General features: G+C 37.7%; 1 non-coding gene across 1 annotated transcript; it reads right to left on the reverse strand.

Moving 5' to 3' along the window:
* Positions 1–2247: 2247 nt before the first annotated feature.
* Positions 2248–2354, reverse strand: LOC141624770 (small nucleolar RNA R71). Its single transcript, XR_012534579.1, has one exon. It is a non-coding gene; the product is annotated as a small nucleolar RNA R71 (small nucleolar RNA).
* Between the last annotated feature and the right edge of the window lie 11522 nt (positions 2355–13876).

The following is a 13876-nucleotide window of genomic DNA, read 5'->3' on the forward strand; positions in this document are numbered from 1 at the left end:
GGCCTTTGTACATATTTTAGTAGACGAGCAATGTTGAGGAAAGATCCTTGCATCCCCAAGGAAATCCCCAAGGATTTTACGAAGAAAAGGGAAGAAAAGAAGAAGAAACAAGACTGACGAGCAATCCGTGCGGATTGTCCTGAATCCGGCCGTCCCCAGCACCACAATCCGTGCGTCTTCCTTCAAAGACGCCCGGGCAGCAGCTCCAGAAGACGTGCGTCTTCTCCCAAAGACGCCCGGGCAGAGACCGTGGAATCCGCCCGTCCCGTGCCTAAGACGCACGGATTCCAGTCCAGCACAAATTCGTTTCTTCAAGCTTCAAAGAAAGAAGCCCTTCCTTCGAAAAATATCGGCGTCTCCCTGCTCAAATCTAAAAAGTGTAATTACTAGTCTAGCCCTTAGTTAACCCTAATGCATCCACCTAATTTCCACTATAAATACCCCATTAGTCTAATTAGAAGAGTATGTTCTTCTTATCCATTCTTAGAGTAGTTAATATCAATCAAATCTCTCTTTAGTTTTGTAATCAACAATTAATCAAGTTTTAATACAAGTTTTATTTCCTTAATCTCTCTTTTGTTCATCCTTTATTTTGGGTAATTGAAGATTATTTGGGTTATTATTGGGAGATTGACAACCTCTCAATCAAGCATCAAGTACTTCTTTTATTATTTGCTTTATTATTGGAATCATTAATAGGTATAATTCTCTTAATCCCTTTTTAATTATTGTTAATTACTTTCATTTATTCATCATGTTTCATTTTGTTGTTATGATTGACAACCTTGCTAGCATGATCAACATGATAATGAGTGAGTAGTGACCTAGTTAGGGTTAATGGGTAATTAGGGGAAACCAACATGGGGAATGATTCATGCTTAAATTAATATGCTTTCATGGTTTATTTGCTTGCTTGTTTTGATCTCAACTCATGCACATGTTATGTTTGATGAAATGTGAGCCTATGAATCCTTGCATTTTTTACCCATCACCTATCTTTTCAATGAGACTTGTAAGACATAAACCAACTTGAGTCTCATTAGACCATGCATGTTGTTGAGTAGGGAAGATTAAGTCGACTTGTAGGTGTTGTACAATCTAATCGATTCGGCTCCGGGACCCAAACTTTCCTAGGATTGTAAGACATAGCCCAACTCAATCCATCACAACAATAATTGCTTGCTTATAATTTGAGAACATGTTTGTATGATTAATTCCCATGATTCCCCTATGACCCCATGATACCCTAGTGCTTTTTATCAATTGTTTACAACCCTTTCAATTCATCTTGCTTATTTACTTTCTTTGCTTTTTAGTTTAGTGACCTTCTACATCAACCCAAATTGTGGCACCCCTAAGACACCACTAGTTTCAATAGAAATCTCATCTCAATTCCCGTCCCTTGGGATCCGACTTTACTTGCCTCTTTACTAATTGTAGAGTTGTTTGTGAAGTTATAAATTGTGTTTTGGTCTAGGTGCTTCCAACGACAATTGTTCCGAAAAATAGAATATAGCTCCGACTCCGACCAAAAATGGCGCCGTTGCCGGGGACAGTGTTATCTTGATTTAGATTTTCTTATATTGTTATTAGTTGTGTCATTCTTTGCCTTGGGGAAGTAAAACTCCTCAAGGTTTGTTCTAATTGTTTTCGAGTTGTTTGATATTTTGCATGTCTAGAAGGTCACAAGGTGATTTGTTACCTTTTGATCGTGAAATTGAAAGGACTTTGACAACCAATAGAAGACTTGCTAGGAGGAATTTGAGAGGTATTAGTGAGGTTGTAGATATTCAACCAACTATTGAGTTCATCAACCCTTTTGCAAGAGAAGGTGAGGAGAACCCAACACAAAATACCACACAAAATCAACCCACAATGCCTAAGTTTTCATCACATTCCGTACCCACCGAGGAGAACCTACCCAATGGTACTCCCACACCACAACATTTGACCGGAAATTTCATTGCAAAATCCGCCTTTATCCAATTAGTCGAAAGGAGCCAATTTGGGGGGATGCCTAGTGAAGACCCTCATTCTCATATGGAAACCTTTTGTGACTATTGTGATGCGATTTATCAAACCGGTGTAACTCAAGACCAAATTCGATGGGTCTTATTTCCTTTTTCTCTAATTGGCACCACGAAACAATGGTTGAAGGGCCTTGATAAGGCCACTCTCGGAATTGATTCTTGGAAGAAGTTGGCTCTAGCTTTCTACAAAAAATTCTACCCACCGGAAAAGAATAACATGCTAAGAGCTCAAATTACGGGTTTTAAGCAAAGGGATGAAGAATCTTTGTATGAAGCTTGGGAGCGGTTCAAGGGAATTTGCCGCTCATGTCCTCACCATGGACTTAGCGAGTGGTTCTTGGTACAACAATTTTGGAACGGTCTATATGAAGATTCAAGGAACATTCTCAACATGGGATCAAATGGAATGTTCACCGAAGTTGATGACAATCAAACTTGGAACAAAATTGAGGAAATGGCGGTCCATAACTCACAATATAGTAGACCTCGCAAGGCTACTAGAGGAGGAAAGCATGAAGTGGACTCCGTTACTCAATTGGGTGCTCAACTTAGTGCTCACATTAACACAATCAATTTGAAGTTTGAAAAAGCTATGGCTAGACTTGAAGAAGTCTCAAAATCACCAAAGCATCATGTTAATGCCATGACGGCATCTTCATCAATCCCAAGTGGGATATGTGAGAATTGTGGAACTTTGGGACATGACCAAAGTGAATGTAGGGGAACAAATGAACAAGTGAATGCTTTCCAAGCATACAAGAGTGGTACCCCTTATTCCAACTATTACAATGAAAACACCAAATTCCATCCAAATCTCTCATACAAAAGCCAAAATGTTCAAAACCCTCAAACCACATACACCCCACCTCCCATGAGAAACCAAAATCAAAGACCCTTTTACAACCAAAACCAAGGTTACCAAAATCAAAATCCATACAATCAACAAAATGACCAAGGTTTTGATGTTCAAAAAGCGGTCCTCCAAATGCAAAAGAACCAACAAGAATTTTTCACTCAAATGCAAAAAGATAGTCAAGCAAAGGAAACCACCATCAACAACATTCTAGCTCACACCAAAATGTTGGAAACCCAATTGACTCAACTAGCATCTTCAAGCTCACAAAGACAAAAGGGGCAATTACCACCTCAAAGTAATACCCCAAGACATGAAACAGTTAGTGCCATTCACTTGAGAAGTGGTACAAGGTATGTAGCACCGAAGAAGCAAGTTGAGGATGAAGTTGTGGAAGCTAGTGATAAGGAAGAAATTGTGCAAAACTCCAAAAATGGGGAACCATCAAAAGAAGAAATTTCAAAAAAAATGAAGACAAGGTCAAGGAGAAGGAGCCCATTGTGATTAGACTTCCTTTTCCAAGTCGTCAAGCCAAGCCCAAATTTGATGACCAACTTGGAAAGTTTATGGAAATTGTGAAGAATTTGGAAGTCTCAATTCCTTTCACGGAATTAATCAATCACGTGCCGGCCTATGCAAAATACATGAAATACATCCTCACAAAGAAGAAGTCAATCCGGAAGCTTGAGACTATCGGCTTCACTAAGGTGAGTAGTGCAATACTTCAAGGGAGTTCACCTCCAAAACTAAAGGATCCGAGAAGCTTCTCAATACCGTGTACCATTGGCGACACCACGATCAACAAAGCCTTGTGTGATCTAGGGGCTAGTTTGAGTGTTATGCCGTACTCGGTGAGTAAAAGGTTGGGGATGGGAGAGCTTAAATGCACCAATATCACACTCCAAATGGCCGATAGATCGACGAAGACACCATTAGGGATATGGAAAGATGTTCCCGTACGAATTGGGAAGTTTTTCATCCCGGTGGACTTTGTCATTGTTGATATGGAGGAAGATTCCAACATTCCAATCATTCTAGGAAGACCTTTCTTACACCCCGCGGGTGCGGTGATTGATGTTAAACATGGTGAGCTCACTCTAGAAGTGGGAGATGAGAGTATAACTTTCAACCTTGACAAGACTATGAGAGCTCCCCGTTTACATGAACCGTGTTTTATGATTAATCATTATAGTCGGAAGGATGATAGGAAGAAGTCGGAACTCCAATGGAAGAAGAAAATTGAAGATGTTCCATTCAAAGAGCAAGTGAATTGTGACAAAGAGAGCTTGAAAAGCTCACCAAAGTCAAGCAATGAAGAAGATGGCCTCATTGGCCAAGAAAAGGAAATGGGAGAGTTGTCTCCATCAAATCAAGAGATTTTCAATGATCAACTTAATGAAGTTTGTGGTCTTTGGGACGACGAATTTGAAGGGATTTTTAATCCCTACATTGGTAATGTTATCGATCAAGACCGACAACAAGGGCCAAGGTCTATTGAAGACCTTTATCATGACAATGAATAAGCTTTTGATTACTTTTTCAAGGTGTTGAGCAACATCAACAACACCTTGAACATGCCCCCTTGACATCTCATCAAGAATGAGAGTTTGGTGGAGTCCTCCCTAAACCACCATTTGTAAATAATTCTAACTCCCTAACTTGCATTTCAATTCTTATTTTGCATTTTTGTCATTTTTGGATTTTTATACTTTGATCAAGATAATTATCATGTTTGAGAGAAGTGAGGGAGGGACTAATAATTTCAATTAATGTGTAGTGCTTTAGCTTAGTGTGGGGATGGCAATTGCCTAGGCTATCCATGCCTTAGTAGTGCCCCACAATAAAGAACACGAGATATGAAGAAGAATGGAAAAATGACAAGGGATATGCAATGTACGCGGATGGAACTGAATCCGGGTAAAAAGGGGTCGAATCCGAGCGGATTCAGGAGAATTCGCCCGTCTTCAGGCAATCCGGGCATATTGGGTAGAAGACGCCCGTCCAACATGAACTGAATTTTTGAAATTTCTAACTGTCAACGAATCCGGGCGTCCTGCATTCGAATCCGCCCGTCTTCAAAAAGCCGCCCGTCCTGAAAGAAAGACGCCCGTCTTTTTGGCTGAGAAAAACAAGAAAAATCCCTGTAAAGGAATCCGCCCGTCTTCTGTTAAAGACGCCCGTCCCGTGTTTGCAAATCCGAGCGTCTTCACCGAAAGACGCCCGTTTTAGGCGAGTTTTTCCCAACCCAGAACAGGCCGAATCCGGGCGTCCCGAGCAAAAACCGCCAGTCTTGCCCCTGCATTTTCAAATTTTTCGGGTTTTATAAACCCCCTCCCACATTCATTTCTTCATTCCTTCATTCATAACACTACTCATAAACCCCATAACTCCAAAACCCTCATCCTCTCCATCACAAAAAACAAGATTCCTCAACAACATTCACCAAAATCAAATCAAAACATCCTTTTAACAACAAATCAATCACTCCTCTTTCAACAAAAATCAAAACCAAGCACAAAATCTTCATCCTTTGAGTCGATTTTTGAATTCATAAAGGCAAAGCCTTTCATCTTTTAATCGATTTGGGTACACTAGAAATTGAAGATTTTCACTCTTTTCTTGGTTTATTCATCAATGGCAAGGACTAAGGGAGCAACAAAGGCAAAGGCACCAAAGGCAAAGGCACTCTCATCAAGACAAAAGAGTCTTCAAGCAAAGAAAGCATTGGCTATGGTGGTAGCTAGCCCAAACTTGGAAATGCAACAACAACCACCTCCCATGGAAGCAACAACATCCTCTACTCCGGAAATTGCTCAACTTTCGAATTATCCGGAGGTAATTTTCATTTCCAAATCCCATAGGGTCACTTTTGCCAAGTTTGCTAGAAAATCATTTCTATCCACCAAGTTTATTTGTGAAGATACCTTAGATAAGTTGGGTGTCCTTGAGCAAACTAGAGCCTTCTTTAAAGCCATGGGGTTGGAGAAATTGTTTGAATCAAAAGAATTGACATACCCCTCCCTAACCTTAGAATTTTTGAGTTCTTTGAAAGTTAACAAGGTTGAGACTATGGAGACCATCGAGTTCCGTCTAGCTAATGTTAGTAGGCGCATCTCCTTTAAGGAAATGGGTAAAGCTTTGGGTCTTAGTGATTCACCGAGTTATTTTAAGAATGTTGGCAAGTATGACCCCGACCCTCTTTGGGAGGCGATTTCCGGAAGGAAATTTGAGGACTTTCATGCTAGTCGCGCTCTATTAGTCCACAATCCGGGCATTAGAGTGTGGCACAAGGTCATAGGGAACACCATCATTGCAAGAAAAGACACCAACCATTTCACCAAACTCGATTTTGTTCTTCTTGAGTCGGCTTTGAACATTGGAAGGGAATTCACCAAGCCTTTCAACTCTCTAAGGCTTTTGGTGGATAGATGGCTAAATATTGATTGTGGGAAGAAAGGCACTACCGTTATTGTGAATGGAGGCCTAGTCACTATCCTAGCTAAATACTTTGATCCAAACTTCAACAAGGATAGCAAGTATGAGGCGAAAGAGGGTGGTCATCTCATTGATATTAATACTATGATATACAAGTACAAGTGGGTTACCCATAACCCTCTTGACACCAAGTATGGATGGCTCACTAGTGAGGCTAGATCTTTCACTTTGCCTTCAAAGATTTGTCGATTGAGTGTCCACCGGACCAACTCTCTACTTCCCCTTTCAAAAGAGGCCGAGTACATTATCCGACAACAAAAGGGTGAAATTGAAATGCCCTCCTCTTCCATTGTCACACCACCCTATCCTTTTGAGTACCAAGAGTTCAAGCCCGAAGGCGTTGAAGCAAGAAATGATTATTTGACTCTTCTCATGCAAGAGATGCACAAGCAAGCTTTCGAGGATCGGAAAAATTCTTACTTGGCCCAATATCCACCCCTCCTTCATTTAGCTAGGCAAGGACTACTTGACCCTTCATGTCCTTTGCCTAGTTGGGCGGATAGGGAGGTCTTCTTTAAGAGTGCATCTAGGGTTGTTCCGGGTGATAATGAGGTTGTCGGTAATGAAGAAGTTGATGATAACATTGATGAAGAAGCTAGTGAAGAAGGAGAAGAGGATGATGAGCAAGGTGAACAAGAAAGTGAAGAAGAAAGTGGTGATTAGTCCACTTCTAGTGAGGAAGATGATGATAGTGATGATATGATGGAAGATTAGCAAGCTTTAGAGGCTCCTACCATCTTGAGGTTTGTCTATTTCTCTCTTTGTTTTATTTATTAATCTTGATCATTGTTGGAGTAGTCCTAGCACCATAGAGGACTAACACCTCGGCCCCATTGAGGTGTTCTCATTTTATTGTTCCCACCTTTTGAAAATCCAAAATGACAAATTAGTTTCATGCATTGCATAGTGTGTGCATGAACTACACCCAACCTTAGGACATTAGCAATAATTTCTAGATCGGTTTGGGGGAGTCAATGCATACACAACGGGAGGTAATCTAAATTATCCTCTCCGTCATAAACAAAAACCATGCATCATGTAGCGTAGATTAGTGTAGCTTGCATTTAGTGTAGAAATCATGCATCATGTTTGCATAATTTCCCATCATTTTGGCCATTGAGGACAATGCCCATATTAGTGTGGGGATGGGGAATTCTAACTTAACTTTTATTCAAAAATCCAAAAAAATTGAAAAATTTCGAAAAACCATAAAAATTTGAAAATTGAAAAACCCAAAAACATGTTTATTTCCTTTTTAGTGTAGTCATATATTGTTGTATATATTGTGTTTGTTCTATCCTTGTTCACATTGATTGACTATGCCACATCCGAGACATGAGGATCATGAAGACCGCATGGTATGATCTTTCCAATCTCCTTTTTCCTCTTTATGTTAATGACTATGTGGCTTTATTTTGATTGATGCGGTATAACAATGTGAACTTAGGACTTGCATTTAGTTTATATGTCATATTAGTTGGTAGAATCACTTGCATTAGGATGTATATAATAGTTGCATCATGACATATAGTTGCATTTAGATAAAATATTTTGAAAAGTGCCTAATTGAGAACTTTAACAAGAGCAACTAAGCCATTACAAATATTTTTTCAACTTAAGACTTTGTCTACTAGAATGGTTTTAAAACACCATAGATTGTGTCATACTAGTGTCTTTTGACCCATGACCCAAAGCCTAGTCAAGGGTTTGCATGTGAGTCACCTATTCCAACCCCGTGATGCAATGTGGACTTGGTTAACTTGTCTAGGTGACCTTGATTGACCTTGTGGTAAGGCAACCCAAAATTACTTTCTATCAATAAGTTTGAAGTGCTCATTTCGAAGATTTTGTTATGTGGAAGTAATTTATTGCTAAGGAAACCTCAAATGTTATGAAATGTTGAAATGTTGAGAATTTTAGTTGTTTTGATGGAGGCGTACCACTTTGATGTGCTTTGGAGAGGGATCCATTGAATTGGGCCCCCACACGGTTGTGAATTCAACCGCCCAGAGACAGAGTGACTATCACCCCGAAAAGCTATTGTCTATAGGTTAACCGGTTGCCTAATAAGCGATTGGCGAAAGCAAAGGACATTAGCCCGGAAGGGACAAACCCCATCTCTAATTTTTGAAATGTGAAAGTTGAATGAGGTCAATTTTTGAATACTAGTCATATCCACCCTTGTTTATAAAGATTTGAGCATTTCATTCCCAAAAAGCCTTTTTCTCAAGCCACTTTGTCGAGCTTGGGACGATCCATGACCTTTACTTTTGTAGAGAATTCGAGACTTGTCATGTCATATGCTACTAGCATCATAGGGATCATCATTCCATACCATCCGATCGCTCTTGACGAAAGCATTTGGAAATTGAGGACGAAAGTAGTCTAGTTTAACACCATTTGGAGGTGATTTAGTGTCATCCTCTTAGCCTTAGTAATTTGTTTAACTAGTATTTGTGACGGATTATATGCTCTTAAATTTGTTCTCTTTTAGTTGCCTCCGCCACTTGATGAGGAAGTGGCTATTCCTTTTGTAGATGCATCCATTATTTGATTTTGTGTGCTTAATGTTTGGATGTGTCGCCATTTTTGCAAGACCCACCTTGCCTTGCAAGAAGGCATCCTACCTCATGGTTGTCTTGTTGTGAGTTGAAGGGGCGGAGTGAGACCTGCTAATTGTCTCATATCGGCTATGTGTAACACCCCGATTTATGAAGGAGCCTTTAGCAAGACATTCCCTAATAAACCGAACTGTTACCATCTCGGTTTCCCGAGGTAGTGAATAACAAATTAAACTCCAAGGCGAATTATATAATTTCTTTAACTTAATTTTTACAAAACCTCTTTTACATCAAATTACAAAGAACTAACATAAATGAAAGTGAAAGTATTCTAAATGATGGTCTAGCTACTAAGTCTTCTGATCCAGTGTCTCACGCACATCAAGCTCCCATCCCATCTCATAAACCTGTCAAGTCTGCTCCCCAATATTTGGATCATCACAGGTGTTCACGAATACACAGGGTCAACCACGAGGTTGAGTAGGGAATACAATGAAACAACAAAATATGATATGCATGCTCCTCCGTCACCTCCACCTCCATCTCAACTCATATCTCATAACCCGTACAACCCAAATGCCATACCGATCCCCAGACTATATATCGACCGTAGCCGATCCGCATTTCCTTGTTGAGGACACCAGGGCAAGTCCTGCAGAACCCGCCTGGGCCTTATCATAACATCATCATCACCACACCACATCACCACAACATCCTCCATCTCCAATGCATATGAATGCTCAAGAAATTAATATAACACAATATGTATATCATTGAACTGGTAAATCATAGAATCATGCCGGTTACCGAATGTTGTGATAATATACTCAATACGATCAATTCAGTCAAGCACATTCCAGGATATGAATCATAACATGAATCAACAACCACGAATCAAGTCAACGTTCACAGTTTGGTCATATGAAACACAAACAAGTCAACACAATTCAACAACAACGATAATAAGTCAAGTGTATTTCCCTACCTTTTCGCAATCCAAGCACACAAGCAATCAATTATGATCCTTCACATATCCATCACCTACATAACATAATTATGTATAATTACCACCTACTCAATCAAATAATCATGCACATAACCTAGACTCATCATAACTTAATAGGAATATCAACTTAAAGAACAAACACGATTTTTCCTGATTTTCCAGCACATGACAGACTCGGAATACAATACATAACTAATTCCAGAAAAATCAAATTGATACAAAGCCAATTGGATTGGAACCACATGCGTCTTAGCTACAAATTATATCTAACGTGTTTTTCTCAAATTCTAAATTTATCAAGGGTTTTCAGACTGATTTCCAAAAACTGACAGAAACCGTCGCATAAAAAGTATTGATTCATAAAACGAGTTTAAAACATTATTTTGCAGTAATTCCAAATCCTATTATCATCTAGACTATACAAAGATGATGTATGAATAAGCCTCATAACTGAATCAACATAAAAATTAGGGTTTCAAATCATTTTCCACAACCAAATCAGATTCGCGGACTTTTCGGCGACATGTTCATAAATAAATCACCTAGGACAAACCATAAAGAATTTGACTACGAGATTTTATATGCATAAACTAGACATCAAATAAACAGGAATCTCTTTTCAAACATTTTGAAGACGAACACTTTAAAACAGTATAAACAATGGAATGAAATCGACTTACAAACAGGGAAATCGAATTAGGTTGGAATCGATGAGAATTCTTCAATCAAATGAAAGGCTCGACAATTCTTCTTCCTCTCCCTTTCTCTAGGTTTAGAAATGGTTTTATGAATGATAAAATGAAAAGAGGGGAGAGGGAGAGCGGCTCTTAGGTTAGGTTTAGGGTAAATGGTGGTTACATGTTCCGGGTAAGGCAAATGGGTTAAACGGGTATGGTCGTTGGGTAAATGTAGATGGGTAAATGGGTGATACGATTCTTGACCCAAAAGACAAAATGTGATGTAGCCCGACTCAACATATACGATATAAACCCGACTTAATAACATTCACGATATTACGATGCAACCAATATAAAATGTATAATAACTAGTATATAATAATATCCGTTTAATCGATTATATAAAATACGGGGTATTACAGTCTTCCCCCCCTTAAAATGAACTTCGTCCCGAAGTTCGCCACCCCGTAATGATAACCAAACATCCACAAGCATAAGACAAACACAAGTAGTACATATACATAAGCTCTAAAACGCGAAGTGTTATATTCTATCCCCCTTAAGAAACTTTGTCCCCAAAGTTGAACATACGACAGAAGTATGTGGCACTTAAAGAATCACAACATTGACCGAATAATAACAAATTAAAACAGCAGACTCCATGCATGGTCAATTCTCAGTCAGCCAATCATAACATACTGCTTAGCCAGATCGTAAACCATCAAGATTTTACAATCCTATCCTCCTTAAAACATGGTTACGTCCCCGTAACCCCATTTTAAAATTCCGCGTCCAATGTTTAAGAAGATTACTGAAACAATAGACACAAATCATCTGATAAGCTAATTACTCTATACTGGCAACTAGCATCCGACCTTTCAAGCAACAAAACACACTTGTCCATTTCATGCTATGCATTACACAAAATCAAGGTAACAAATACTTGGATGCTTTGACACCAATTTAACACGTTTACATCAATGTAGACAATCAACTAACTCATAGTTCATACTTGACGAATTAAAATATTTCATATCAGTAATCATATCATAGAAGTAAAATCCATATTTCTGTAAATCAGGTTTAGAGAAAGACACTAGGCAAAATTCAAGCAATGTAATAGCGTTTGTATAATTGAGACTACTTTACATAAAACCCACCGAAACAAATAAGATTATATTATCATATAACAAGGTTCATACTCATATCATATGCCTATCGTTCATGCTACAGAATTCATATCAGAGTATTACATGGTTACATCACATAATTCATATTTGATTAAACTTTTATATGAAACTCACATAACTTACAATTTCAACAATCAAACATCATGCAACAACTTTCAAAATTCATAATTAAATAACCGCTTAGCTATTTTGCGAGCTATTATCGTTTTTAAGAAATATAATGAATTAACTAATCATAGGAAAGAGAATCAATTGCAAAGCTTAAGGAATTTATTTATAACAAATTTTACAACTCAGTTGGTTGGAACAAAACTTTACAAAGAATTAGACAGAAAATGGGGCAACTTGCAAAAATTACTATTAAATAACGACTCGTTAAGATTTTACGTGGCTTATCATTTTGAAAACGCGAATGAATCTTCTAAACAGTGGAGTTGGAATTATGCATAAACAATAAACACGTTTCAAATGGTGTTTTTTTTTTTTTTTTTTTTTTGAAGACATGGGTCGAAACAGAACCGTGTAGTAACAATCTGACCACTGTCAACTAAAATATTTATTTCTCTCAAAATATAATTCATATTAGCATGAAACTAAAAGCATTGAAAAGCTAAATCAGAATGTTATCACACATAAAATTTTCACCATCATATAGAAGGGTAAAAAAAATAACAAGACGATTTAAGAAACTTCTCACATTTGTAAACATATCACAGAAAATAGATCTACCACTACTATCCACCACAATCACAGGATCTTATTGACATGTCCATACAACCATTTACTCACTTACTGGTTTAGGTCACGAATTAGGCCGATGAATTTAAACAATCAACAACATACTCATAATTCATATATTTTAAATTATCAAAATTGTTTGTACGATATCAATTCTGAAAACATATTTCCCAATAAAAGTACAACATATGATCCATGACAACAACAACATTACTCCCATATCACACATGTGTTTAACATTTTAGCAACTATCATTCAATTGTGTCCAAAAACTTAGTATAACTCATTTTCAAAGAAAACAAAAGATATCGCATAAATAGCTTAAACATATACATTTGCCATCATATACTTTGTAGAACATTATTTATGATAAAAGATTAGCAACTCGAACAACTTCTCTGATTTGCGCGATTTGAATAATTAGGCAACTCGTAGGCTCAATTAAACGTAACTATAACGACTATCATTTAAATCAACGCATATCATGTGAATCATCAAAGGGTTATCCCATTATAATTGCCAACATAGTTATCATAAGCAATCTTCATTAGAATATAATTGATAGCAACGACTCGAGAATATAGCTATGTCAAATGTCGTGTTACATCAAACAGTTTCCTTCATATCACGCCTATACAATTGCAAGAATCACTTTAGCATTTTATGACAATATAATAACGAACATATCCAATAAGGGATAATAACACTGTTTATTATCATGTCATAGGTTTAGGTTCAACTGAAATAATTTAATGCGATGAAGGTAATAAATATAACTATGGGCACACAAACTCACATGAAAGACATTAGAACTCAGATGGCATACTACATGTGTGGACAGTTAAACATAAATCATTACTACCATACATGTGTAAACATTTAAACATGATTAATATTATCATAAAACATTCATACGGAAACAACAATAAATTGGCAACATCCAACTATCAAAAAGCGATTCCACTTTCCACCAACATCCGTAGCATATATTATCTATGCAAGAGAAAATAACGATGGTAACAATCAAGAAACATATATTAGAATATCTGGATTTAATGCTTACCTGCCACTAACTTTAATAAGATAAGACAACATAGGTATTTATGTACATATTCCGGCCATTAAAGAGATTAGGAACAACAAGAGACATTACGACATGACAACATCTAAGGTATGCAAACAACTGAACTCGTATAAAACATGTCACCTTTGATTAAGAATCATATTCAGCTATTCAATTTCACACATACTATCATGCCAACAATGTTATAAACTAAACTTTAATTTTTTATCACTTGTTAAGATACATAACCAATGAATATGCGT

The sequence above is a fragment of the Silene latifolia genome, chromosome 1 (assembly GCF_048544455.1).
Source record: "Silene latifolia isolate original U9 population chromosome 1, ASM4854445v1, whole genome shotgun sequence".
NCBI lineage: Eukaryota > Viridiplantae > Streptophyta > Magnoliopsida > Caryophyllales > Caryophyllaceae > Silene > Silene latifolia.